General features: G+C 43.5%; 1 pseudogene; it reads left to right on the top strand.

The window, feature by feature from the left end:
• Nucleotides 1–16,807, top strand: part of LOC115160047 (uncharacterized) — a 92,834-nt pseudogene extending 76,027 nt beyond the window's left edge.
• The last annotated feature ends 7,751 nt before the right edge of the window (nt 16,808–24,558 follow it).

The following is a 24,558-nucleotide window of genomic DNA, read 5'->3' as shown; positions in this document are numbered from 1 at the left end:
ATGCATATTATTAATGTTTGCTCTCTTTGTACATCCAAGGGCCAGCTGTGATGTCCTGTTCTGAGCCAATTGCAATGTTTCTATGTCCCTCTTTGTGGCACCTGACCACACGACTGAACAGTAGTCCAGGTGCGAACAAAACTGAAGCCTGTAGGACCTGCCTTGTTGATAGTGCTATTAAGAAGGTAGAGCTGCACTTTATTATGGACAGACTTCCCCCAACCTTCGCTATTGTTAAATCAATATGACCATGACAGTTGACAATCCAGGGTTACTCCAAGCAATTTAGTCTGCCCAAATTGCTCAATTTCCACATTATTTATTACAAGAATTTGTTGAGGTTTAGGGTTTAGTGAATGTCCCAAATACAATGCTTTTAGTTTTTATAATATTTAGGACTAACTTATTCCTTGCCACCCATTCGGAAACTAACTGCAGGTCTTTGTTAAGTGTAGCAGTCATTTCAGTCGCTGTAGTAGCTGACGTGTATAGTGTTGAGTCATCCGCATACATAGACACACTGGCTTTACTCATAGCCAGCGTTATGTCATTAGTAAAGATTGAAAAAACTAAGGGGCCTAGACAGCTGCCCTAGGGAATTCCTGATTCTACCTGGATTATTTTGGAGAGGCTTCCATTAAAGAACACCCTTTGTGTTCTGTTAGACAGGTAACTTTTTATTCACAATATATAGCAGGGGGTATAAAGCCATAACACATACGTTTTTCCAGCAGCAGACTATGATTCATAATGTCAAAAGCCTCACTGAAGTCTAACAAAACAGCCCCACAGTCTTTTTATCATCAATTTCTCTCAGTCATTTGTGTATGATGGCGCTGGAGGGGATGTCTGCCGTCTTATTGGCTCTTAACCAACCATGCTATTTTGTTTGTTTTTTCTCGTTGTTCGTAACTTGTTTTGTACATAATGTTGCTGCTACCGTCTTTTATGACCGAAAAGAGCTTCTGGACATCAGAACTGCGATTACTCACCTCAGATTAGACAAAGAGTTTTTCTTCAATGAGTCTGACAGGAGGGATATACTAAAGACACCAGACCAGGCCCAGGTCCCTGTCATTCGCTAGAGAAGGAAACAGATTTCGCAGAAAAAGATCAGGGTGCCTTGTGAGGATCAGGCGACGAGTGGCTAATCTGCTTTTGCCTTCCATCCTGCTAGCTAACGTTCAATCACTGTAAAATAAATGGGACGAACTGAAAGCACGTATATCCTACCAAGGTGACATTAAAAACTGTAATATCTTATGTTTCACCGAGTCGTGGCTGAACGACGACATGATTAACATACAGCTGGAGGGTTACACACTGCATCGGCAGGACAGAACAGCAGCCTCTGGTAAGACACGGGGCAGGGGCCTATCCACATATGTAAACAACAGCTGGTGCATGATATCTAAGGAAGTCTCGAGGTTCTGCTCGCCTGTGGTAGAGTATCTCATGATAAGCTGTAGACCACACTATCTACCAAGAGAGTATTTTTCGTAGCTGCTTTCAGGGAAAAATTGCATACTTACCTGATTTGTTTGACATTAATAGTAAACAGTTATATATTTAACTAAGAGTAAGACTGGCCTGCTAATGCTGAGTTTTTATGGTGTCCACTCTAGCTTCCTCCAGTTAGTCTGGGTGTCTGGTTAAGGAAATGGGTTTTGCTAGGGATAGCTTGAGCTGACAATGACTTGGTGATAAAAATCTAAAAGCTGGCATTCTATAGACAAGATGTGGTATGTGTGACCTGAGATAGAGATAGCCTGGAAGAGTTTAGAACAATGTCTCATTGTCTCATCTTCCTGGCATCTGGAAAACTAAGCCGGGTTGGAAGTAAAACAACATCCCGTGCACATAACCAAGAAATGGCCCAAGGTGGCTTATGGGAACGGTAGAAATGACAGACTGACCATTTAGGGCCTATATAAGATCTCTGTTTTTTCATTATCAGTTAAGCTCTCGGCAACACAACCTAGAGTGTGCGGTCGACGGTTTCATTATTGCAATAATTAATCGATGTTGAATAATGATGATTGTTTGACATATTGTCCAAGTCTCTCTCAGTACTGAAATTTCCACTACACTGTCTACATACCACCTGTCATGGATTTCGTCGTGGTGTTGAAGGGAAGACCAAAATGCAGCAGGTATGTGGATACTCATTCTTTTAATGGAAAAACGAAAGGCATCCACAGGAAAAAAACAAAACATGTCATGGATTTCGTCGTGGTGTTGAAGGGAAGACCAAAATGCAGCGGGTATGTGGATACTCATTCTTTTAATGGAAAAGCGAAAGGCATCCACAGGAAAAAAACAAAACAATAAACAGTACTCACGACTAGACAGTGTAGCAGGCTCAATCAATGCAGTGCTCACAAACAATTACCCACAAACACACAGACAAACACACCCTACTAATATAGGACTCCCAATCAAAGAAAACACCACACACCTCCCTTCAATTGGAAGTCCACCCCAATAAACTATACTTAGAACAACCCAACCTAGACAGAACATACAAAACACAACTCCTTCTGCCACGCCCTGACCAAAACGTATACACTTACTCCCTCAGCTGGTCAGGATGTGACACCACCACAGACCGATGCTGGCACTAAAGCCACACTCAATGAGCTATATACCGCCATAAGCAAACAGGAAAATGTTCATCCAGAGGCGGCGCTCCTAGTGTCCGGGGACATTAAATGCAGGGAAACTTAAATCAGTTTTACCTAATTTCTATCAGCATGTTAAATGTGCAAGCAGAGGGAAAAAAACTGTAAACTACCTTTACTCCACACACAGAGACGCGTACAAGCTCTCCCACACCTTCCATTTGGCAAATCTGACCATAATTCTATCCTCCTGATTCCTGCTTACAAGCTAAAATTAAAGCAGGAAGCACCAGTGACTCGGTCTATAAAAAAGTGGTTAGATGAAGCAGACGCTACGCTACAGGACTGTTTTGCTAGCACAGACTGGAATATGTTCCAGGATTCTTCCGATGGCATTGAGGAGTACACCACATCAATCACTGGCTTAATCAATAAGTGCATCGAGGAAGCCGTCCCCACAGTGACTGTACGTACATACCCCAACCAGAAGCCATGGATTTCAGGCAACATTCGCACTGAGCTAAAGGGTAGAGCTGCCGCTTTCAAGGAGCGGGACTCTAACCCGGAAGCTTATAAGAAATCCTGCTATGCCCTCCGACTAACCGACTAACTGAAACATGCATGAGAGCATCAGCTGTTTTGGAAGACTGTGTGATCACACTCTCCGCAGCCGATGTGAGTAAGACCTTTAAACAGGTCAACATTCGCAAGGCTGCAGGACCAGACGGATTACCAGGACGTGTACTCCGAGCATTTGCTGACCAACTAGCAAGTGTCTTCACTGACATTTTCAACCTCTCCCTTTCTGAGTCTGTAATACCAACATGTTTCAAGCAGACCACCATAGTCCCTGTGCCCAAGAACACTAAGGTAACCTGCCTAAATGACTACCGACCTGTAGCTCTCACGTCTGTAGCCATGAAATGCTTTGAAAGGCTGGTCATTGCTCACATCAACACCATTATCCCAGAAACCCTAGACCCACTCCAATTTGCATACCGCACCAACATATTCACAGATGATGGAATCTATATTGCACTCCACACTGCCCTTTCACACGTGGACTAAAGGGACACCTATGTGAGAATGCTATTGATTACAGCTCAGCTTTCAACACCATAGTGCCCTCAAAGCTCATCACTAAGCTAAGGACCCTGGAACTAAACCCCACCCTCTGCAACTGGATCCTGGACTTCCTGACTGGCCGGCCCCAGGTGGTAAGGGTAGGTAACAACTAATCCGCCACGTTGATCCTCAAGACAGGGGCCCCTAAGGGGCACAGTCCCCTCCTGTACTCTCTGTTCACTCATGACTGCACGGTCAGGCACGACTCCAACGCCATCATTAAGTTTTCCGATGACACAACAGTGGTAGGCCTGATCACCCACAACGGTGAGACAGCCTATAGGGAGGATGTCAGAGACCTGACCGTTTGGTGTAATGACAACAACCTCTCCCTCAATGTGATCAAGACAAAGGAGATGAATGTGGACTACAGGAAAAGGAGGATCGATCACACCCTCATTCTCATCAACGAGGCTGTAGTGGAGTAGGTTGAGAACTTCAAGTTCCTTGGCGTCCACATCACCAACAAACTAACATGGTCATGGTCCAAGCACACCAAGACAGCTGTGAAGAGGGCACGACAAAACCTATTCCCCTTCAGGAGACTGAAAAAATTTGGCATGGGTCCTCAGATCCTCAAAAGGTTTTACAGCTGCACCATCGAGAGGTTGCATTACTGCCTGGTATGGCAACTGCTCAGCCTCCGACCGCAAGGCACTACAGAGGGCAGTGCGTACGGCCCAGTACATCACCCGGGCCAAGCTTCCTGCCATCCAGGACCTATATACCAGGCGGTGTCAGAGAAGGCCCTAAAATTTGTCAAAGACCCCAGCCACCCTAGTCATAGACTGTTCTCTCTGATATAGTACGGCAAGCGGTACCGGAGCGCCAAATCTAGGTCCAAGAATCTTCTTAACAGCTTCTACCCAAAAGCCATAAGACTACTTAACAGGCCCCCCCCGGCGCCTTCTACGCTGCTGCTGCTCTCTGTTATTATGTATGCATAGTCCCTTTAATGTACATGTTACCTCAATTACCTCAAAACCGGTGCCACCGCACTTTGCCTCTGTACCGGTACCCCCAGTATATAGCCCCGCTATTGTTTTTTTACTGCTTGTCTTTAATTATGTGTTATTCTTATCTCTTACTTTTTTTGGTATTTTCTTAAAACTGCATTGTTGGTTAAGGGCTTGTAAGTAAGCATTTCACTGTGTTCAGGGCGTGCTGTATTCAGGGCGTATGACTATTAACATTTGATTTGAAGTGCTTGTTGAATGTCCTTCAGAAAGTCTGTTGTCTGTTTGTTTAATGTAAATTAGCATTGTATCTGGTCAAACACAATTTTTTCCAGAAGTTTACTAAGGGTTGGTAACAGACTAATTGCTCTATTATTTGAGCCAGTAAAGGGGGCTTTACTATTCTTAGGTAGAGGAATTACTTTTGCTTCCCTCCAGGCCTGGGGGCCCACACTTTGTAGTAGGTTTAAATTGAAGATGTGTCAAATAGGAGTTGCAATATCGTCCGCTATTATCCTCAGTAATTTTCCATCCAAGTTTTCAGAACCTGGTGGTTTGTCATTGTTGATAGACAACAATCATTTTTTTCACCTCTTCCACACTCACTTTACTGAATTCAAAATGACAATTCTTGTCTTTCATAATTTGGTCAGATAAACAGTGCCTTAGGAAGTATTCAGATCCCTTGACTCTTTCCACATTTTGTTAGGTTACAGCCTTATTCTAAAATTTATTCAATATATTTTTCTCTGCAATCTACACACAATACCCCATAATGACAAAGCAAAAATAGGATTTTAGAAATTTTTGCAAATGTATGACCTTATTTACATAAGTATCCAGACCCTTTGCTATGAGAGTCGAGATTGAACTCAGGTGCATCCTGTTTCCATTGAACATCCTTGAGATGTTTCTATAACTTGATTGGAGTCCACCTGTGGTAAATTCATATGATTGGACATTATTTGGAAAGGTACACACCTGTCTATATAAGGTCCCACAGTTGACAGTGCATGTCAGAGCAAAAACCAAGCCATGAGGTCGAAGAAATTGTCCGTAGAGCTCCGAGACAGGATTGTGTCGAGACACAGATCTGGGAAGAGTACCAAAAAATGTGAAAAAAGTCAAGGGGTCTGAATACTTTACATGTACATTCTTCACATACAGTGCATTTGTAATGGGAGAAAAGCTGTACTAACAAAGTTACTGTTGAAGTTTACATACACTTTGGTTGGAGTCATTAAAACTTGTTTTTCAACCACTCCACAAATTTCTTGTTAACAAACTATAGTTTTGGCAAGTCGTTTAGGACATCTACTTTGTGCATGACACAAGTAATTTTAGCAACAATTGTTTACAGACAGATTATTTCACTTATAATTCACTGTATTACAATTCCAGTGTGTCAGAAGTTTACATACACTAAGTTGACTGTGCCTTTAAACAGCTTGGAAAATTCCAGAAAATGTCATGGCTTTAGAAGCTTCTAATAGCCTAATAGACATAATTTGAGTCAATTGGAGGTGTACCTGTGGATGTATTTCGAGGCCTACCTTCAAACTCGGTGCCTCTTTGCTTGACATCATGGGAAAATCAAAAGAAATCAGCCAAGACCTCAGAAAAAAAATTGTAGACCTCCACGTCTGGTTCATCCTTGGGAGCAATTTCCAAACGCCTGAAGGTACCACGTTCATCTGTACAAACAATAGTACGCAAGTATAAATACTATGGGACCACGCAGCCGTCATACCGCTCAGGTGTCATGACTTCCACCGAAGGTGGCTCCTCTCCCTGTTCGGGCGGTGCTCGGCGGTCGTCGTCACCGGCCTACTAGCTGCCACCGATCCCATTTTCCTTTTCATTTAGTTCTGTCTGGTTTTACACACCTGTGTCTTGTTTTTTTGATTTCGGTGGGTTTATATTTCCCCGCTGCAGGTTAGGCTGTGTGCGAGATTATTTTGCTGTAGGCAACATGTAAGGGGTGCGTGCCTGCACCACGGGCATTGTTTGTTGTTTGTACGGTATGTGTTTACCGTGTACATTTTGCTTGTGGCATAACGGAGTTGAGATTTCTCCCCTGTATGTGTTGTGGTGTTTTTTGGATCTGCCAAAATAAACGGTGGATTTTCCAGGAACCCTTCTACTCTCCTGCTCCTGATTCCACACACCCCCCTCCATAGAGAGGCATTGTTACATCAGGAAGAAGTTCTGTCTCCAAGAGTTGAACGTACTTAGGTGCGAAAAGTGCAACTCAATCCCAGAACAACAGCAAAGGACCTTGTGAAGATGCTGGAGGAAACAGGTACAAAAGTATCTATATCCACAGTAAAACGAGTTCTATATCGACATAACCTGAAAGGCCACTCAGCAAGGAAGAAGCCACTGCTCCAAAACTTCCATAAAAAAGCCAGACTATGGTTTGCAACTGCACATGGAGACAAAGATCATACACTTTGGAGAAATGTCCTCTGGTCTGATGAAACAAAAATAGAACTGTTTGGCCATAATGACCGTCGTTTCTGTTTGGAGGAAAATGGGGGATGCTTGCAAGCCGAAGAACACCATCCCAACCATGAAGCACGGGGGTGGCAGCATCATGTTGTGGGGGTACTTTGCTGCAGGAGGGGCTGGTGCACTTCACAAAATAGATGGCATCATGAGGTAGGAAAATTATGTGGATATATTGAAGCAACATCTCAAGACATCAGTCAGGAACTTTAAGCTTGGTCGCAAATGGGTCTTCCAAATGGACAATGACGCCAAGCATAATTCCAAAGTTGTGGCAAAATGTCTCAAGGACAACAAAGTCAAGGTATTGTAGTGGCCATCACAAAGCCCTGACCTCAATCCCATAGAACATTTGTGGGCAGAACTGAAAAAGTGTGTGCGAGCAAGGAGGCCTGCACTAAAAATTTAAAAAATGAAAGGGTAACATGTTTCTATGAAGTGCTGATGTTGAGGTCAGGGACTGGGACTGGACACATGCCGAAACTCTGAAGACAGGAGCAGTAGCTTGTCCTATCAATAACACTTTCTGTATTATGTGTGTTATAGTCCAGATGAAATGTCTTTTCTGCTGTGAGAATTTGCTTGAATTCAAATCTGTGATTTCTTTTGTTGTGTCTACAGGTGCTTATCGTGTGTCTGTGAAGACAGGAGGCTCCATCACCATCTCATGTCCCTATCATCATTATTATATCAAACATTTTAAATACTTATGTAAAGGAGATCATTTTGATAGTTGCTCCCCTGTTGTACACGCTAAACCTCCTAAGAGCACATCTAAGGCCTCAGTCTCTGATGACATTAACCAGCTAACCATGACTGTGACAATCACTGAGCTGGAGCCAGAGGACTCTGGACGTTACTATTGTGCTGTAGAGGTCAATGGTGGACAAGATATCAGGGCAGAATGGTTCCACCTATCTGTCATACCAGGTAAGATCCCTGCAACTCTTCCATATGATTACATGACTGGTGTTCTGGTTACATTTACTGATATCACTATTATTGTTCAAGTGAACATGAGGAATGTTGGTATATGTCTACTTTCTGTTCTCTATACATCATATCATCATTATGATATTTGTGGTCAGTTGTTACAAAAAAACACTTGATCACTCAGGACCTTCTTTGGTGTCTGTACCTCTGTGTTCAGGTACTCCAGAACTCTATGTGGACCAACAGGAGGTGACAGGAGTTGAAAGAGGGACTGTCATTGTAAAGTGTTACTATAGTAACACTGGAAATAGGAAGTGGTGGTGCAGGATTGGTGTCAATGGTTCCTGTGTGGAGGGGGATTATGGGACGATAGATGGAACATCAGTGACCCTACAGCAGATCACTGATGCCACCAGAGGAAACGTCTTAACGGTGACTATGAGTGGACTGAAGATGGAGAACACTGGCTGGTACAGGTGTGAAGTGGGAGACCTTATAATGCCTGTTCACATCACTGTCAGACAACAAACCACCACACAAAGTACCACCACTATGACCAGTGAGTAGAGAGCAATCAGATACTGTAGAATTAAGTATTAACCTGGTTTTATCCAGTCTGCTGATCATCTGAAACAAATTGCATTGTAACCAGATTAAATGTTTTTGGAAATAATTAGTCGTCCTTCCACTGGTTTGAACTCAACAGTACTAAATTAAAATCCACATGTTGGAGTAAATGAAATAAGCTGGACAAGAAGGTCATATCTTAGCCACAATGTCTTGTACCTGTTCAATCTACCCTGTGTCTCTCTGGTACACCAGTCATAATACCATTGTTGTTTTTACCTCACAGCAACCCAAGCTCCAACCACTGAACAATCCTCTTTCTCTCCAACTGCTGAGCCTGTTCAGACTGACAACACAGTCCAAGGACCTGAGGGGGACAAGGAGAAGGACCCCATGAGGTAATTATCACTCATTCAGCTGTATTTCATACTTACTCTTCCAAATGGATGATAATAGAAATATGATGAAAGGTAACGTTTTCTGTTTATCGCACTGGAGTTTAGAGCACAAATACACCCTCCTGAAATGTTTTCACACTGAGTATAGGCCAAGACACTGTTAGAGACATTTACCACTTCCTCATATCTCTGTGGTTGTAGAAGTATCAGCATTCTAATCTTAGATGGTCAAGTTTCACACATAAAAGGTGTGAAGAGCTGAACAAATATTTCCATTTTGTCGTAGCAGCACAAACAAATATACTGCTCAAAAAAATAAAGGAACACTTAAACAACACATCCTAGATCTGAACGAAAGAAATAATCTTATTCAATACTTTTTTCTTTACATAGTTGAATGTGCTGACAACAAAATCACACAAAAATAATGAATGGAAATCCAATTTATCAACCCATGGAGGTCTGGAGTTAGAGTCACACTCAACATTAAAGTGGAAAACCACACTACAGGCTGATCCAACTTTGATGTAATGTCCTTAAAACAAGTCAAAATGAGGCTCAGTAGTGTGTGTGGCCTCCACGTGCCTGTATGACCTCCCAACAACGCCTGGGCATGCTCCTGATGAGGTGGCGGATGGTCTCCTGAGGAATCTCCTCCCAGACCTGGACTAAAGCATCCGCCAACTCCTGGACAGTCTGTGGTGCAACGTGGCGTTGGTGGATGGAGCGAGTCATGATGTCCCAGATGTGCTCAATTGGATTCAGGTCTGGGGAATGGGCGGGCCAGTCCATAGCATCAATGCCTTCCTCTTGCAGGAACTGCTGACACACTCCAGCCACATGAGGTTTAGCATTGTCTTGCATTAGGAGGAACCCAGGGCCAACCGCACCAGCATATGGTCTCACAAGGGGTCTGAGGATCTCATCTCGGTACCTAATGGCAGTCAGGCTACCTCTGGCGAGCACATGGAGGGCTGTGCGGCCCCCCAAAGAAATGCGACCCCACACCATGACTGACCCACCGCCAAACCGGTCATGCTGGAGGATGTTGCAGGCAGCAGAAGACCACAGGGCGCCAGTGGCGAATTTGCCAATCTTGGTGTTCTCTGGCAAATGCCAAACGTCCTGCACGGTGTTGGGCTGTAAGCACAACCCCCACCTGTGGACGTCGGGCCCTCATACCACCCTCATGGAGTCTGTTTCTGACCGTTTGAGCAGACACATGCACATTTGTGGCCTGCTGGAGGTCATTTTGCATGGCTCTGGCAGTGCTTCTCCTGCTCCTCCTTGCACAAAGGCGGAGGTAGCGGTCCTGCTGCTGGGTTGTTGCCCTCCTACGGCCTCCTCCACGTCTCCTGATGTACTGGCCTGTCTCCTGGTAGCGCCTCCATGCTCTGGACACTACGCTGACAGACACAGCAAACCTTCTTGCCACAGCTCGCATTGATGTGCCATCCTGGATGAGCTGCACTACCTGAGCCACTTGTGTGGGTTGTAGACTCCGTCTCATGCTACCACTAGAGTGAAAGCACCGCCAGCATTCAAAAGTGACCAAAACATCAGCCAGGAAGCATAGGAACTGAGAATTGGTCTGTGGTCCCCACCTGCAGACCCACTCCTTTATTGGGGGTGTCTTGCTAAGTGCTTATAATTTCCACCTGTTGTCTATTCCACTTGCACAACAGCATGTGAATTTTATTGTCAATCAGTGTTGCTTCCTAAGTGGACAGTTTGATTTCACAGAAGTGTGATTGACTTGGAGTTACATTGTGTTGTTTAAGTGTTCCCTTTATTTTTTTGAGCAGTGTATATTCATCCGTGATGTTTTCATGGACTTTAATTTACATTTATTGGACTTTCACCTTCAGTTCCATACATCTAAAAGTCCTACTGATTCCTCTGGGCATGTTGGTGGTGGTGATAGATGGTGTCCTCTTCACCACCTTCAATGATCCACACTCATTAAAGATCCTGTGGAGTCTAAAGCATCACTGTCGGTGCATACTGTTAAATATACACTGGGTGGTTTGAGCCCTGAATGCTGATTGGCTGACAGCTATGGTATATCAGACCGTATACCACTGGTATGACAAAACATTTATTTTTACTGCTCTAATTATATTTGTAAACAGTTTAAAATAGCAGTAAGGCACCTCAGGGGATTGTGGTATATGGTCAATAGATCATGGCTAATTGCTGTATGCAGGCAATCCACGCATGCATAAGAACAGCCCTTAGCTGTGGTATATTGGCCATATATCACACCCCCTCAGGCCTTAGTGCTTAAATATACACTGCCTTTAGAAAAATGTGGTCTTCCCTTTACAATTCCCCTTTAAATTGGTCCTTGTATTGCAGCAATTTACAGAGGAATATGTTCTAAATGTTTTAATTCTACAGATGGGAGAGAACATTCTTCTACCTGCCAAAAATTGGTAATGCAGTGCTCTTCCTCCTGTGCACCATCATTGCTGTTGTGAAGTTCAGGGCAAACTGACTCTGTGGTGAAACAGAGATAAGTAGAAACCAGACAGGTCTCTCTGGTGAGACCAAGGGACAGATTTACTTGTTGTACCTGCTTTTCAGTGATAAATCACACAAAACAAGAAACTATTCATTTATGGTACTTTTTACCCACGTATCTGACCTAATTTGACTTTTTATTCCATGTGTTGTTAACCACATATGATTTGTTTCATAGTTCATCTTATTTACTGAATCATAGTCTTACTGTACTATTCTGTCTGCTTCATATGTTAAAAATGCATGTTTTGTTAATAAACTTTACAATCCATTAAGATATTATTAGAAAGTTGTCTCTGCCCAAATACATTGTTTCTGAGTTGTGTTTGATATATGCTTGAACTGTTAATGATTTAGCATAAATTAACTTCTATGGGCTACGTGGCCCACCTGCGGGACACAGCCAGTGAAATATCAGGGCGGAAAATTCAAAAACAACAAAATGTCATAATTCAACTTTCTCAAACATACGACTATTTTACGCCATTTTAAACATACACTTCTCGTTAATCTAACCACATTGTCCAATTTCAAAAAGGCTTTACAGTGAAAGCAAAACATTAGATTATGTTAAGAGAGTACATAGACAAAAATAATCACACAACCATTTTCCAAGCAAGGACATGTGTCAATAAAACCCAAAACACAGCTAAATGAAGCACTAAACTTTGACGATCTTCATCAGATGACACTCCTAGGACATTATGTTACACAATACATGTATGTTTTGTTCGATAAAGTTCATATTTATATCCAGAAACAGCATTTTACATTGGCGTGTGATGTTCAGAAAATGTATTCCCACCAAAACGTCCGGTGAATGTGCACATCAATTTACAAAAATACTCATCATAAACGTTGTAAAATATATAACAATTATTTAAAGAATTATAGATGGACTACTCCTGGATGCAACCGCTGTGTCAGATTTTAAAATAGATTTACGGAGAGAGCACATTTTTCAATATTCTGAGTACATAGCTCAGCCATCACGGTGAGCTATTCAGACACCCTCCAAGTTCGGGGCAACCTAAACTCAGAATTAGTATTAGAAATATTCTCTTACCTTTGTTGATCTTCGTCAGAATGCACTCCCAGGACTGCTACTTCCACAAGAAATGTTGTTTTTGTTCGAAATAATCCATATTTATGTACAAATACCTTAGTTTTGTTCATGCGTACAGATCACTTATCCAAAAGCATAACGCGCGAGTGCGGAACGAGAGACGAAAAGTCAAAATGTTCCATAACCGTACTTAGAGGCATGTCAAATGCTGTTTAAAATCAATCTTTATGGTATTTTTAACATAAAATTGTGATAATATTCCAACCGGACAATAGCATATTCATTCAAGAAAAAAAAGAAGGAACGGCGTGCTCGCGTGAATGCGCATATCCAATCCCTTTGTTGCCAGGCAGACCACTCAGTGAATGAGCTCCTATACTCTGCCCAGTGACAGGAGAATGCTCAAACCACTTTCTGAAGGCTTTTGACAGCCAATGGAAGCCTTAGGAAGTGCAACGTCACCCCACAGACACTGTAGCTTCAATAGAGAATCAAAAGAAGAACTACAATTCTCACTTTCCACTTCCTGCTTGAATTTTTCTCAGGTTTTTGCCTGCCATATGAGTTCTGTTATACTCAAAGACACCATTCAAACAGTTTTAGAAACTTCAGAGTGTTTTCTATCCAAATCCACTAATAATGCATATTCTAGTTTCTGAGCCAGAGTAGTAACCTGTTTAAATTGGGTACGTTTTTCATCCGGATGTGAAAATACTGCCCCCTAGCCCAGACAGGTTAAATAAAGGTCTTAAAAAAATGTTTACTAACTATTTAAAACACACTATTTGGAAATCAGCATTTAAAAAAATATATATTTGTTTAACCTCTAGAGGACCCCTTCCCGCTCTGATCCCGCTAACGGGATTTATTGACAAGATACCATGGCGGGAAATTCAAATCTGCAAGAATCTAATAATTTCAATTTCTCAAACAATCAACTATTTTTCACCATTTGAAAGATAAACATCTCCTAAATCCAACCACATTGTCCGATTTCAAAGAGGCTTTACGGCGAAAGCATAAAGTTAGGTTATGTTAGGAGAGTACATTGAAAATAGCTGTGTGTAATGTTTTGTCAATTCAAAGACAGGCGTCACCAAAAGCAGAAAACCAGCTAAAATTATGCACTAACCTTTGACAATCTTCATCAGATGACACTCCTAGGACATTATGTTATACAATACATGCATTTTTTGTTCCATCAAGTTCCTATTTATATCCAAAAACAGCATTTTACAGTGGCGGTGAAATTCAGAATTTTTTTCCCCTCAAATGCTTCCGGTGAATCAGCGTTACAATTTACAAAATTACTATTCGAAAACATTGGTAAATTATAATATTGTCATTCAAAGAATTATAGATTAACATTTCATAAATGCTACCGCATTGCCAGATTTCAAAATAACTTTACTGGGAAATCACACTTTGCAATAAACCTTTGATTATCTTCATCAGAAGGCACTTCCAGGTATCCCAGGTCCACAACAAATGTGGTTTCTTTCGATAAAGTTCATAATTTATGTCCAAATAACTCCAAGTTGTTCCATGTTGTTAGCGCGTTCAGTAGGCTCCTCAAAATGTAGGGCGGGGGGGGGGAGTCACGATGAAAAGTTAAAAAATATATATATTTACGTTCGTTTAAACATGTCAAACGTTGTTTAGCATCAATCTTTAGGGCCATTTTTAACGTGAAACATCAGTAATATTTCAACCCGACCTCTCCTGTGTCTTGAAAAACATTTTGAAAAATGTCTCGCCTCACATGAACGCGCATGTGCGCGCAATAATGAAGTGACGACATCCCAGGGACGTCAACTTCCCTTCCTTGTCATCCGGTCTCTGTTCATCATAGACGCTTCAAACAACTTTATAAAGCTCGTTGACATCCAGTGGAAGCCATAGGAAGTGCAAAATGAATCCTTTGTCACTGTGTGATCTATTAGCAATGACTCGAAAATAGAAAGGAGTCAAGCGCCGAGTTCAACGCGAGATTCCGGGAAATGGTGCTGGCGGAAAGGGCACTGCGGAGCGAGCGTGCAGAGGGGCGAGAAATGCATTATGGTGTAGTGCCCACTATCTCGCCCATCCGCACGCACAGTCCGGTGCGGTCGGTATGGACTCCGCAGCATTGCCGTGCTAGAGTTGGCACTCAGCTAGGAAGGAGTGTGCCTGCTCAGCGCATCTGGCCGCCAGTGCGTCTCCTCGGCCCAGTTTATCCTGTGCCTGCTCTATGCACGGCAACCCTCATTTCCCAGCACAGCCCAGTTCGCCCTGTGCCAGCGCTCCGCCCGTGCCGGGCTACAGTGACCATCCAGCCAGGACGGAGTGTGCCAGCCCTGAGCTCCAGACCTCCGGTGCGCCTCCACGGTCCAGTGTGCCCTGTGCCTGCTCTGCGCACCCAGTCTCCTGTGCGTCTCCCCAGTCTGGTGAGACCGGTTCCAGCTCCCCGTAGGAAGCCTCCAGCAATGATCAACGGTCTGAAGCCTCCAGCAATAATCCAGGGCATGAAGCCTCCAGTGATGATCCATGGCCCAGAGCCTGTAGGGTTAATCCATGGCACGAGCCTCCAGTGATGATCCATGGCCCGGAGCCTGTAGGGATGATCCATGGCACGAAGCCTCCAGTGATGATCCATGGCCCGGAGCCTGTAGGGATGATCCATGGCACAAAGCCTCCAGTGATAACCCATGGCCCGGAGCCTCCAGTGATGAACCATGGCACAAAGCCTCCAGTGATGATCCATGGCGCGGAACCAGTAGTGATGATCCATGGCAAGGAACCTCCAGCGACGCTACTCAGCCCGGAGCCTCCAGCGACGCTCCTCAGCCCGGAGCCTCCATTGACGCTCCTCAGCCCGGGGCCTCCAGCGACGCTCCTCAGCCCGGAGCCTCCATCAAAGCTCCTCAGCCCGGAGCCATCAGCAACGCCCCTCAACCCAGAGCCTCCAGCGATGCCCTTCAGCCCCGGGCCTCCAGCGACGGTCTGCAGCCCAAGGCCTCCAGCGACGGTCTGCAGCCCGGACCCTCCAGCGACGGTCTGCAGCCCGGAACCTCCAGCGATGGTCTGCAGCCCGGAGTCTTCAGCGACGGTCTGCAGCCCAGAGTCTTCAGCGACGGTCTGCAGCCCAGAGTCTTCAGCGACGGTCTGCAGCCCAGAGTCTTCAGCGACGGTCTGCAGCCCAGAGTCTTCAGCGACGGTCTGCAGCCCAGAGTCTTCAGCGACGGTCGGCATCCCAGAGTCTTCAGCGACGGTCGGCATCCCAGAGTCTTCAGCGACGGTCGGCAGCCCAGAGTCTTCAGCGACGGTCTGCAGCCCAGAGTCTTCAGCGACGGTCGGCATCCCAGAGTCTTCAGCGACGGTCGGCATCCCAGAGTCTTCAGCGACGGTCGGCAGCCCAGAGTCTTCAGCGACGGTCGGCAGGCCAGAGTCTTCAGCGACGGTCGGCAGCCCAGAGTCTTCAGCGGCGGTCTGCAGCCCAGAGCCTCCAGCGGTGGTCGGCAGTGCAGAACGGGGGCTACGCCCAGAGCCAGAGCCACTGCCGTAGCTGGAGGATTGGAGGAAGGGCTAGGGTGCTGTACAGAAACCGTCGTAGACGGTGGCCACCCTCCCTTCCCTCCCTTTAGGTTTGTGGTTGTTTTTGTGGGGTTGTTGTTTGAGGTGCAGTCGTGGTCTGCCGTGGTCAATCTCTGATGGCATCAACAAGCAAACCTTCACTGTGACCATGACTGATCTGGAGCCAGTGGACTCTGGACATTACTGGTGTGCTGTGGAGATCAATGGTGGATCATATGTCATGATAGAAAGAATCCAACTATTTGTCACTACTGGTAAGATCCCTGCAACTCTTCAATATGATTACATGACTGGTGTTCTGGTTTCGATTACTGCTATCACTATTATTGTTGAAGTTGAAATGAGGAATGTTGGTATATGTTTACTTTCTGTTCTCTATCCATCATATCATCATTATGATATTCGTGGTCAGTTGTTACAAAAAAACACTTGATCACTCAGGACCTTCTTTGATGTCTGTACCTCTGTGTTCAGGTACTCCAAAACTCTATGTGGACCAACAGGAGGTGACTGGAGTTGAAGGAGGTAGTGTCATTGTAAAATGTTACTATAGTGACACTGGAAATAGGAAGTGGTGGTGCAGGATTGGTGTCAATGGTTCCTGTGTGGAGAGGAATTCTGCGACTATAGTGACCAGACAGCAGACCACTGATGCCACCAGAGGAAACGTCTTAACGGTGACTATGAGTGGACTGAAGATGGAGAACACTGGCTGCTACAGGTGTGAAGTGGGAGACCTTATGATGACTGTTCACATCACTGTCAGACGACAAAAACTACCACACAAAGTACCTCCACTATGACCAGTGAGTAGAGAGCGATCAGATACTGTAGAATTAAGTATTAACCTGGTTTTATCCAGTCTTGCTGGCTGATCATCTAAAATAAATTGATAGTAACCTGATTTAAAGCTTTTGGGAATATTTAGTGGTCCTACCATTGGTTTGAAGTCAGCAGTGCTAATACTAAGTTAAAATCCACATGTTGGGGTAACTGAAATAAGATAGACAAGAAGGTCATACTGTAGCTTAGCAACAATATCTTGTTATAGTTAAGTCTACCCTGTGTCTCTGATACACCAGTCATAATACCATTGTTGTTTTTACCTTATAGCAACCCAAGCTCCAACCACCGAACAACCCCCTTTCTCACCAACTGCTGAGCCTGTTCAGACTGACAACACAGTCCAAGGACCTGAGGGGGACAAGGAGAAGGACCCCATGAGGTAATTATCACTCATTCAGCTGTATTTCACACTTACTCTTCCAAATGGATGATAATAGAAATATGAAGAAAGGTAACATTTTCTGTTTATCGCACTAAAGTTTAGAGCACAAAAACACCCTCCTTAAACATTTTCACACCGAGTATAGGCCAACACACTTCCTCAGACTCTGTTATAGAGACATTTAACATCATAGAGACAGAGACATTTACCACTTCCTTGTACCTCTGTGGTTTGCAGAAGTAGCAGCATTCTAATCTTAGATGGTCAAGTTTCACATATAAAATGTGAGAAGAGCTGAACATATGTTTCCATTTTGTCATAGTAGCACAAAAACATAATTAAATAATAATAATAATCTATTTATCTGTGATGTTCTATGTACTGTATTTTACAATATGATTGTAAGGCTTGGGTGTCATGCTGGCGAGGAATCAAATGCAGGAAGCAGCGATACAGGGTATTGGCTTTAATTGGGGATAGGGGGCAGTATTTGCACGGCCGGATAAAAAACGTACCCGATTTAATCTGGTTACTACTCCTGCCCAGTAATTAGAATATGCATATAATTATTGGCTTTGGATAGAAAACACCCTAAAGTTTCTAAAATGGTGTCTGTGAGTATAACAGAACTCATATGGCAGGCAAAAACCTGAGAAGATTCCTTACAGGAAGTGGCCTGTCGACCATTCCTTGAGCTTCTTGACTCTGTTTATTGAAGACTGAGGATCTTTGCTGTAACGTGACACTTCCTACGGCTCCCATAGGCTCTCAGAAGGCGGGAAAAAGCTGAATGATGTATTTCCAGCCCCAGGCTGAAACACATTAGCGCTTTTGGCAAGTGCTCTATCAGAGGACAATGGGCTGAGGCGCGTGCATGAGTCGACCTCATGTTTTTATTTTCTATCGTCTTTGAACCTAAACACAGATTCCCGGTCGGAATATTATCGCTTTTTTACGAGAAAAATGGCATAAAAATTGATTTTAAACAGCGGTTGACATGCTTCGAAGTACGGTAATGGAATATTTAGAAATTTTTTGTCACGAAATGCGTCGTGCGCGTAACCCTTATTTACCCTTTCGGATAGTGTCTTGAACGCACAAACAAAACGCCACTATTTGGATATAACTATGGATTATTTGGGACCAAACCAACATTTGTTATTGAAGTAGAAGTCCTGGGAGTGCATTCTGACGAAGAACACCAAAGGTAATAACATTTTTCTTATAGTAAATCTGACTTTGGTGCGTGCTAAACTTGCTGGGTGTCTAAATAGCTGGCCCTGTGATGCCGGGCTATCTACTTAGAATATTGCAAAATGTGCTTTCACCGAAAAGCTATTTCAAAATCGGACATATCGAGTGCATAGAGGAGTTCTGTATCTATAATTCTTAAAATAATTGTTAAGCTTTTTGTGAACGTTTATCGTGAGTAATTTAGTAAATGTTTAGTAAATTCACCGGAAGTTTGCGGGGGGTATGCTAGTTCTGAATGTCACATGCTAATGTAAAAAGCTGTTTTTTTATATAAATATGAACTTGATTGAACAAAACATGCATGCATTGTATAACATAATGTCCTAGGTGTGTCATCTGATGAAGATCATCAAAGGTTAGTGCTGCGTTTAGCTGTGGTTTGGGTTTATGTGACATTATATGCTAGCTTGAAAAATGGGTGTCTGATTATTTCTGGCTGGGTACTCTGCTGACATAATCTAATGTTTTGCTTTCGTTGTAAAGCCTTTTTGAAATCGGACAGTGTGGTTAGATTAACGAGAGTCTTGTCTTTAAAATGGTGTAAAATAGTCATATGTTTGAGAAATTGAAATAATAGCATTTCTAAGGTATTTGAATAACGCGCCACAGGATTCCACTGGCTGTTACGTAGGTGGGACTATTTCGTCCCGCCGACCCTAGAGAGGTTAATGAGCACAATGGCTAAAACACAAGCCACCCCAAACAGCGATCAGAGCGCACACAAAACAAAGTGCCCCAAACACAGGGGACAAAACACTGTTGGCGCAAACACACGCACTAATGCAAAATACAAAATCAGCGTGTCACCAAGCACAGCATACAGAGAAACAATCCCGCACAAAGAGCAGGCGGGCCAACTAGCTAATATAGCCCCGCTAATCAACCCAACTAAGGACAGGTGCAAACAATAACAGAAAGGGGCAAACAAAAAGGAATCAGTGTCAGCTAGTAGGCCGGTGACGACGACCGCCGAGCGCCACCCGAGCAGGAGGGGGCGCCACCTTCGGTGGGAGTAGTGACAGTGATGGTCTTCCACCATCAGTTCCATAGATCTAAAAGTCCTACTGATTCCTCTGGGCATGTTGGTGGTGGTGATATCTGGTGTCCTAGTCACATGGAAGATGTGGAGAAAGCATAGTAAGTATTCATTCTATAATAACTGTAATTAAAAATTGACATGTTTATTTTGGAGATTTTTTCATGAGACAATCAATATTTTCCTCGAAGACAACTGTATTAGCCTATGTTTTATTTTTTATTTATTTTATTTATTTCACCTTTATTTAACCAGGTAAGTTCTCATTTACAACTCTGACCTGGCCAAAATAAAGCAAAGCAGTGCGACAAAACAACACAGAGTTACACATGGGATAAACAAAAATACAGGATGTGCAAGTAGAAATTCTGGTGTGCGAAAGAGCAGAAAAACAAAAACAAATATGGGGATGAGGTAGGTAGTTGTTTGGATGGGCTATTTACAGATGGGCTGTGTACAGCTGCAGCGATTGGTAAGATGCTCTGACAGCTGACGCTTAAAGCTAGTGAGGGAGATATAAGTCTCCAACTTCAGTGATTTTTGTAATTCGTTCCTTTCATTAGCAGCAGAGAACTGGAAGGAAAGGTGGCCAAATTAGGTGTTGGCCTTGGTCATCCGACCAGTGAAATATACCTGCTGGAGCACGTGCTACGGATGGGTGCTGCTATGGTGACCAGTGAGCTGAGATAAGGCGGGGCTTTTCCTAGTGTAAAACCCTTGTTTGAACCAAGTACTGAGTTTATTTGTTATAATTAATTAGTTATATATTTAAAAGATGATTGAATTGCTCCTAAACTGTAATGTTGTTAATGCATTATGCTTTTTGAATAAATATTTATTTAATGTATACATGAATAGTTTGGTTTACTTTGAAGTTTAAGTTTGACCAATAAGGTTGCTTGTTAAGTTGTGGCCAATGGGAGTTGACTTGGTTAACAGGAGGCCTGGGGAAGAAAGACGTTAACAAAAGGATGGACGTTTTACCTTAGGACGGTTGGTGAAGAAAAATTATAAAAGAAGACGACAGAACTAGGACAAAACCCATAGACATGAAGGGAAATACCAATTTTATTTTATAAAAGAGTTGTTATGATTTTGTTAAAACTTAGTAAAGACTGAAGCTACCGTCTCGTCGTGGAGGTATTTGCCAGCCTTGAGGTTAGCCTAGCATCGTGTGACACCGGGAGATAATTGCTTGGGAAGCTTAACGAGTTCGTGTTCCCATGGGATATCGGTTACGGCTAAGGAGTACTGTCTGCATGGGTAGCTGTGCTTGCCTTGGACTTTGTGAGGAAACCTGCATGGAACTTCCATCCTCCCCTGAGGGAATATCTACCAAGTGGTGAGTAACCACAACGTGAGGTGCTTCTGGATATTTTTTGGGTGTCGTCAATTTTTTTTGAGCTCCAACGCACGCCAACGGTTTATTTAAGCAAACTTGAAATAATTTGGACACGGGTTGTGCACGACTCATTGGGGTTTATTGGTTTTTATTTCTTTTGATGTTGTGTCTGAAAATGTATGTGTTTGAAAATGTTTTAATGCCGTCACAGGCCGGCTCATAGCCTGTGGCAAAAATGAGGGGACATCAACAACAGGTATAGGCCAATTCAAAAGGTTCTTTATTGTAAAACAAAACTATTAACTCTAAACAAAGAAAAAGGAATGAGGTGTGGAAATGTCGTAATGTAAGGTGTATGTAAGGTGCATGGATGCGTGAATATGTGTGTGTGAACATGACTGAGTGGAAACTAAATAAACCTACAAAGGAACAAACAAAACAGGATCAAACCTGGAGGAGCAGGGAGAGAGAGAGAGAGGTTAGTTTTATACCCTGAGCCCAGGTGGCTCCAATCACGCCAGCTCCAATCACTAATGACCCTCCTCTGCCTGCAGGAGGGACCGCCCCTGCACTGCAGAGGAGGAGCCGTGACACCCTTAAAATGAGGGTCCCATCCTCAATCCAAATTACGACCCAACATACTCAAAACAATCCAAAATTCCCCAAAAAGAACAAAAAATGGATACCAGTCCCGGCTCCTAGTAGTAGCCCCGTGTCCCCTAGCTGACTGTCCGTCCTCAAACTCAGCAGCCCTGGTACCTGGGGAGCAATTTAAGAGGAAAGAGGCCCTGCACCCCGCAGGGGTCAGCAGAGAGAAAATACAAACTAGGCTAACGTCGCACGGGACAGAGCATCAGCAATAATATTATCCTTACCCCTAACGTGTTTAATATCAAGGTTGAATAGTTGCAAGAACAAAACCCAACGCATCAGGCGCTGGTTGGGATTTTGCAGGGACTTCAGAAAAGTAAGTGGGTTGTGGTCAGTGAACACAGTTAAAGGGGTTAAACCAGAACCAACATAGACCTCGAAGTGATGTAAAGACCAAATGAGACCTAAAGCCTCCTTTTCAATTACAGAATAGTTTTTCTGATACTTATTACATTTCCGGGAAAAGAAACAGACTGGACACTCAACATTGTTATCATTTTCCTGGAGAAGCACAGCCCCAGCACCGATTTGACTGGCGTCTACCAGCAATTTGAAAGGTTTCCCAAAATGTGGTGCTACCAACACAGGTGCCAAACACAAAAGAGCCTTAACTGCATCAAATGCTTCTTGACACTGGGTGGACCAGATAAATTCAGTCTTGGCCTTCAGATTGGTCAGGGGGGACACTACTACCGAAAAGTTTTTACAAAAAGCACGGTAGTACCCCGCCATTCCCAGGAAGCGCATCAGTTCTTTCTTTGTGGAGGGCTGTGGGAACTGCTTCACAGCCTGAACCTTGGCTTCCACGGGACAGACAACACCCTGACCAACAACCTTGCCTAGGTATGTGACTGTAGCTTTGGCAAACTCACACTTGGCCAAATAGTCAACCTGGCCCACACCAGTCTTTCGAACAGGGCTTGCACTCTACAGACATGCTCCTCCAAAGAGTCTGAGTAGACGACCACGTCGTCCAATTGAAGTCTCTTCTCCTCAGATACACAATAAAATCTCTGTTTAATAGGCTTAGCATCTCCGATGTCTATGTCATGCTCAATTAAATGGGTTTTCGATAGTGTCAGAAAACAAAACAGGGTAGCTTCTAATAAGAGCTACCAATTCATCACGTTTCTCAGAGTCTAAATGATCTACCAAAACCCAAAGGTTTTGCAAAGTCTGGGAGTTTTTCAACTGACCTTGTAAAACCTCATCTGAAACCCTAACTACCTCCTCTTCTCCCCCCTCCAAAGTTAAAGCCACAAGATGCAGTGACTGGAGCAGCAATCAACGCTGACCTCACCGCTGGAGTGCCTTCCACTTTGCTTCGATCACAGGAGTGATAACATTTTAACAGGTTCACATGGCATAATTTAGAGGACTTCCTATGACCAGGGGTTTCAATAAGATAGTTCAAATCTGACCTTTGCGCAACACAGTGAAAGGACCACAGTATTTTGCCTGGAAAAGTGAACTTACAAGAGGCAAAAGAGCAAGTACACGATCATCGGGACTAAACTCACGTAGCTCAGCCTGTCATATTTCAGTTTCATTTTCTGTTGAGAACATTTTAGTTTTTCTTTTGCCAGTTCACCAGCCCTATACAACTTCAACCTAAAACAATTTACATAGTCAATAAGGTTCCAAGGTGGTTCCTCAGGCAAACAACCATCCTGCAGCACTGCTAAAGGCCCACGCACCTTATGACCAAACACTAAGTCATTTGGGCTAAACCCTGTGCTTTCCTGCACTACTTCACGAGCAGCTAGTAACAGCCAAGGTAACCCCCCCTCCCAATCTGCAGACAGTTCTGTACAATATGCACGAAGCAAGGATTTTAAAGTTTGATGAAAACGTTCCAAAGCTCCCTGACTCTGAGCATGGTACGCAGTAGATTTATTGTGTTTAACTTTAAGCTGTTTGAGAATCTGAGCAAATAAATGGGAGGTAAAGTTAGATCCCTGATCTGACTGGATGATTTTTGGAATCCCAAATGTTGATATGAATTGAGTTAACGCTTTAACTACTGATTTTGAAGTTATGGTACGCAAGGGAAAAGCTGCCGGATATCTAGTTGCTTGACACATAACAGTTAATAAGTAGCTATGACCTGATTTGGACCGTGGTAAAGGCACAACACAATCAATAATAAGATGCTCAAAAGGTTGCCCTACGGCTGGTATTGGATACAAAGGCGCTGGTTTTACAACCTGGTTTGTCTTATTTGTGCGCTGTCATGTATCACAAGTTTTAATAAACTGAGATACATCCCGCTTTAGACGTGGCCAGAAAAAAATTACGGAGTACGCGATCATGAGTTTTACGAACACCCATATGACCTGCCACATCACCATGTGAAGTTTGCAACACTTTATTTCGCAAAGTAGTAGGTACAACTATTTGAAAGACTGGTTCTCCTAGACCCTGATCATAGTGTGGAACCCATTTCCTAACCAACAGCCCATCAAGAAGAAAATAACACTGAGCACTATTCCTCACCACTGAATCATGAACAACTTTATCAAACAGATCAGCCAAGGTAGTATCGGCCTTTTGCTTAGCTATCAATGAATCTCTAGAACTAGTCAACTGTTCTGTCTGGAGTTTGACTGGCAACTCAAGACTTTCTGGCTTACTCTCAACCTTATTACGAGAACAGCACAAACTGGAAATACCTCAGGAGACACAGTTGCGATCTGGAGTTACCCTTGCTGGGGGCACTGAAGGTTGCTTTGTAAAGATGTTTAGTTTTCCATCTGCCCACACCTTATTACCTGCCA

The sequence above is a fragment of the Salmo trutta genome, chromosome 23 (assembly GCF_901001165.1).
Source record: "Salmo trutta chromosome 23, fSalTru1.1, whole genome shotgun sequence".
Classification (NCBI taxonomy): domain Eukaryota; kingdom Metazoa; phylum Chordata; class Actinopteri; order Salmoniformes; family Salmonidae; genus Salmo; species Salmo trutta.
Note: the sequence above shows the minus strand (reverse complement) of the source record. Positions and strands in the feature narration are given on the sequence as shown.